The following is a 6,325-nucleotide window of genomic DNA, read 5'->3' as shown; positions in this document are numbered from 1 at the left end:
ATATATATATATATATATATATATATATATATATATATATATTCTGATGCAGCAATGTAAACAGTTTAATCTTATTAATGCCCTTTCCTGTTTATTGTTTTATGCTTCTTTGGAGTCTTGTATTTAAAGTCTTATTTTCTGTTCAGCTCTGATCTTTTCATCAACAATGCTAGAAAGTCCTCTATTTCATTGACTATTTTTCTCCTGCAGGATTATACTCAGTTTGATGGTATAATGGTGAGGGAATTTGAAGATTTTTCCCTAATGTGTCTTACTTGGAGCACAAGAAGAGAAGCTAGCTTAGGGGAGGCTTGTTTTTTTAAGGAAGTCCCACCTTTTGTTACTTAGTAATTAGGCAGTGGGTGACAAAGGTTGCGATGTTCTCTGACCATGGAGAAGGCTATATATACCTCGGAAATCAGGTTTTGTTTTGGGGCTTACTTATGAGAAGAGTTGTGTGATTTGGTCAGGTGATACTGGGCAGTCATTGAACCCTCTGGCTTTTAAAACACAGATGTTGGTGATTCTCTCTCTAGTAACTAACTTTATATACATAGTGTTACACACACACACACACACACACACACATATAATGGTAAGACAGCCAGAAGTCCTGTCTGTTGAATTGTGTTATTTTCTTTGTATTTTTTTGACTGCTTGTAATTTCTGTTTGTATTTTCTGAAGTTCAGGGTTTTGATTATTTTCCCCCTGAACTAAGTGAATGATATACATGTTTGATTAAAGTAAGATTGTTAACCATTTTTAAATTGCTTTCCTTTAGAAAAGCAGATCAAAGAACCTGTGTTAGCAGCTATCCTGGGTATGATAGGGTGCTTGTTGTTACAGTTGGGTAGGAAATTCTTGATTATAATCCTAGTTCCTTTGTCATGTAGAATATCATATTCCAAGACCTCAGATCATTGAAAGTAGAAGCTGCTAAATCTTGCTATCCTGAATGTAGCTTTGTGAATTTTGAACTGTTTCCTTATAGATGCTTGTAATATTTTCTTCTTGGGCAGGGAACTCTGAAATTTGGCTATAATTTTCCTGATAGTTTTTGTTTTGGGATCTTTTTCAGGAGATCAGTGGATTCTTTCAATTTTTATTTTACCCTCTGGTTCCAGAATATCAGGGCAGTTTTAATTGATAATTTCTTGAAAGATGTTGTCTGGGCCCTTTTTTGATCATGACTTTCTTGTAGTTCAATAATTGAAATTCTCTCTTCTGGATCTATTTTCCAGGTACTTCTTTTAGAATTTGATGTAGACTGTTTTTAAGGTGTAATTTTTTTTAGTATATTTTGTGCCTTCTTTACCAAGCTATTAACTCTTTTTTTCCATGATTTTCTTGTATCATTCTCATTTCTCTTCCCATTTTTTTCTCTATATCTCTTACTTGATTTTCAAAATCCTTTCTGGACTCTTCCATTGCCTGAGACCAATTAACAATTTTCTTGGAGGTGTTGGATATTGAAACTTTAACTTTGTTTTCTTCTTCTGAGTGTGTTTTGAGTTTCCTTGTCACCACAGTAACTTTCTATAGACAGAATATTTTACTGCCATTTCCTCACTTTTCCAGTCTATTTCATGAATTTTAACTGTTTGCTAAAGTGGGTCCTGTTTCCAGGGTGGAGGGTGCACTGTCCCAATCTTCAGGAGTTTCATGCAGTTGTTTTCAGAGATACTTCTGGGAGCCATAAGTTTTCATTTCTTTCAACATGGTATAATATAAAGAGAGTTGGGTTTACTACTCTCCTGGCCTGTGCTCTGGTCTGTGAGTGACCACAAGCGCTCTCTTCTGCCCTGGAACTGTGATGAGTTTCCCCTTTCCACTGAGGCAACAATCTGGTATGCAAGTGCTCTTATTTGCCCCAGGACTGCCACCCAGAAGACCTAGATTCAAATATGGGCAAAGCAACAGAATCCTGCCCTCAGTGCCAGCAAAGAGACACCTGTAATTGCCTTCTGGCCAGCGGTTTGCCACCCTTTCTGTCTGTGGACTGAGAACTCTGGAAGCAGCAGCTGCTACTTCTGTTTCAGTCACTCCCATGGTCTGATTAGGGTTTGTTGGCATGGCCTGAACTGTGCTGGGCTCTACTCTTACGCCAGTATCACAGATATTTTCTGCTAACCTTCTAAGTTGCCTTTAGCTGGAAAATTCTTCTCTTGTCCTTTTTGTGGGTTTTCTTCTCTAGAATTTGTTGTAGGGCAATATTTAAAGGTGTTCACAGGGGTTTTGGTGAGATCTCAGGAGAGTGCCTGCCATTTCTCTACCATCTTGGCTTTGCTTCAAACAATTTACTTTCTATAACCATTTTGCCAAAAAGTCAAAAAAGGCAAGCTGTTCAGTGAATACCACAAAAGAAACCAATCAATAAACAAGCATTTATTAACTCCCCATTCTGTGCCAGGCACTGTGCTGAGTGCTGTGAATGAAACAGTTTCTATCCTTAACTAACTTGCATTCTATCAGGGAAGATAAATTGAAGTCACAGTTCACACTGTTTCTTTACTCCTGAGTGGTATATACCTTTTCTCATATTCAATTTTGTCAACTTGATTATGTTCATAAGATCATAGATTAAGATCTGGAAAGAATTGAAAGGGGCATCCAGGCCAAACTCATTATTTTTACAGATGAATAAAATTTAGACAAACATAGGCTATGATTCATTTTAATGTTTATGGAATATTGGACTATGTTCCTGGCTCCATCACTGATTTTCTGTAACTTATGATGCAGCATGCATAACATATCCTCTGTATCCCGTCTCATCTCCTAGGAACCTGGAAAAGGATTTCAGGAACAAAAATCTTAAAATTCTTTGCGGGAAGTTCCTTACTGTAGTAATGGTCAGACTTCGAATTTTTTTCTAGGGATATTCAGAAAGCACTATTGACCTTAGTAAAGCACCCAGCATAAGGCGCTTCATAATATGGTGTCATTATTCTTAGTTTTGTTATTCATTCTTGATTCAACATCATACTTTTCAAGGAGATGCTACTTGTCACTGGAGCTCTATTGTATGCAGCCCAATGATGTCTTCTTCCTCATCATTGTCACCAAGTATTCTTCAAGAGTGATTCTATTAGACAAAGCACATACATTACATATAGCCTCTGTCCTTTGGAGTTTGAGAATCCATCCTTTTACCTGTTTACTGAAGTCATCAAACAGTGGCTTTCTTTAAATGAAAAGAGATCATGTAATAATAAATTCTAATCAAATCTCAATATATATGTACACACACATATATACATATGTGTATGTATACATATATATATACATATATATTTATAAGTTTTTAAACTTAAATGTTTTATGTAAATTGCATGGTACATAGATATACAAACATAGTCTTGATTGATAAAAGAAACTATGAAATAGTTACAAATGAGTCATTAGTGTCCCTGAATTTTAATTGCTGATTATTATAATCATACAGAAATAAAATATAGAATAATAACATAATTTAAGTGTTTTTGGGGGGGGGATGTTAGATTTGGGGCAAGAAGGATTGTGGTCCAATATTGAATAGGGATTGGTTAGATAGTCCAACTGTCAGGAAAATCTAGGTTCAAGTTTTTACTCTGACATTTAATGACTATGTGAAACTTAGTAGGTTCACAGCTTCTCAGTGTCCCAGCAGCTAAGATTGTGTAAATTGCAGAGCAGACATGCAGGCCTGGAGTCAGGAAGACCTGAGTTCAAATCTGCACTCAGATACTAGCTATGTGATTCTGGCAAGTCACTGTTTGCCTCAGTTTCATCACCTACAAAATGAACTGGAGGAAGAAATGGCAAACCACTCCAGTATCATTGCCAAGAAAATTCCAAATAAGGTCATAAAGAGTCAGACCTGACTGAAAAAACTGAGCACCATAACCACTCCCCCCACACACACACTCACACAGTCACACATGTGAGTGTGTGCGCACGCATATGCGTGGGTGTATATATGCATTTTTATGTACATTTCAAGAGAAGAGAATTTATGTCCCAATAGTTTAGTGGAATCTGACTTGGAATCAGAAAATTTAAATTTGAATCCTTGCTCAAAAATAGTAACTATTTTTAAATTTTAGTAACTATATGATCTTAGTGAGATAAAACTAGACAATTTCTTCAATCTCCAAATTTCATACCCAAACAAATAATGTTGCATTCATACTAGAATACTTTAAGTTTTCACTCACAATTCCCAAAATAGCCCAAGTGTGTCATACTAGAAATTATTATTCAAGTTATTATCCAAGAAAATGAAACTGAGAGAATTTTTTGTGAGTTATTCAGTGCTATGAAATTTTATGCCCCAGGTCTCCTGACTGGATCTAATTTCCCTGTCCACTGTACCACACAGGGCTACAACCTTTTGCAAAAACTAATCCATAAACAAACATTTATGAAAGTACTTATATATTGCGCACTCTGCTAAGTGCTGGGGAAACAAAGACAAAAATGAAATAGACCCCTCTTTGAAAGAGCTTCCATTTTGTTTATCCAAAGCATAGGTTGGGGAAAAATTTCTGTAAGTTTCTAGGACATGGCCATTTTACTCACTTATTTTACTAGCACTACTAAACCTAGAACTACTAAGACCTAGAACCAATGAAAAACAAGCAAAAGTAAAAAAGCTGTGTCTTTCTCATTGGAGTTGAAAGGAAAACAAGACAGTATTTTGTAATGTAAAGAATAATAGATAAAAACGTGAAAAGACCTGAGTTCTAGTTCTTGGTCTGAGGATAACTAGCTTTGTTATCTTAGGAAAGTCATTTAATCTCTCTAGGAATCAATTTTTCATTTCTTGAGGGAGCTGGCAGGTCCTATCCAGATATAAAATTCTATCATTCTAAAAGTCTGTAATCACAATTACTGAATGTATTGTACTCAGTTCATATTTTTAAAATATTAATAATAATAATTAGACCCATGCTCAGACTAATAGAATTTAGCTGTATTTATTGATACCATTGTGTAATGATATAGTTAGTATTCCATGTAGTGAGTTAGTCCTAATGAAGCACAGGGAATCATGAAAATCATCAAACTACAAATTCCCAAACCAGCAGAAAAACTAAACATTTGAAAAATCAAAAGAAAGATTAACTTTGAACTTAACCTATTAATGTAAAAGTTTTTCCTTAATATTATTAAAATTATCACTTGAAACAGGGGCTAACAGAATTACTGAAATTGCTGTGATATGGAAATACTGTACACTTTCCCCAAAACACCAAGCTGGAAGTTCAGTTACCCACTAATTGGACTTTTTTATTTCCTTTGTGTTAGGAAGGCTATTTATGGAACTGAAATTAATATTATCTAATGATTGGAAAATGACTGAACAAACTATTGTATATAAATGTAGTGAAATATTATTGAAATATAGAGAATGACTAATATGAAGAATTTAAAGAAATATGAGAAGATACATAGGAAGTGGCACAAAGAAAGAAAGCCAGACCAACAATATTCCCACTGAGATCAATGAATGTAAAGTCAATAATGAAAGATGATAAAAATAACGTCCAGTCTAAGAGACAATGTTGAATTACATCATGAAAATGAACAGGTACTTTTTTCCTTTCTAGTTAAAATGATCTAGAGAAGTAAGTGGCATATTCTATCAGTCACAAACATAATATTAGGCAATTTTATTTAATTGTCTTGGGAGGAGGGTTAAACTTTGTTATTTTGGGAGTTGCAAAGAGATTTCCGCTATGTTAAACTAATGGGTATGAATGAAATGAACAAAGGAAATCATACCTATTGGAGACAAATAAAAATTTAAAACTAATTGAATAGTCTATATAGTCTCTATAAACTTCACCCAATTTTATCAATTCATATATATATATATATATATATATATATATATATACATTTAAATCAAGAAATCTTTTGATGCATATAAAGGCCATTCTCAGGAAGGTTTCTTGTGATATTTGGTCTCCCAATGAAACTAATTCTATTTTCTCCTCTAGAGAAGGAGAAATTGTGAATCAAGTTTCCATTTAGCCATAACTTTTTTTTCCCCACAAAGAGTGAGGATTTTAGAAAGGATTAGGTCTAGTTGCTTTAGCAATGTTTCAACTCACCAGTCATTTGACAAAGATCACAATGAGTGCTTGCAAGGAAATGAATGATTATAGAAACTTTAAAAACTATACAGAGACCACTATTAATGGTAATGATGGTAGATACTCTAAATGGATTAGGGTCAGTGGAGAAGATCCTTAGAGCCACTTTGTTTATCTATATCTATCTATCTATCTATCTATCTATCTATCTATCTATCTATCTATCTATCTATCTATCTATCAT

This window comes from Petaurus breviceps, unplaced genomic scaffold (assembly GCF_028583685.1).
Source record: "Petaurus breviceps papuanus isolate PSGF00001 unplaced genomic scaffold, PetGlider_PUasm1.0 126, whole genome shotgun sequence".
NCBI classification, from domain to species: Eukaryota; Metazoa; Chordata; class Mammalia; order Diprotodontia; family Petauridae; genus Petaurus; species Petaurus breviceps.
The sequence above is the reverse complement of the archived record's forward strand: the minus strand, read 5'-3'. Positions refer to the sequence as shown.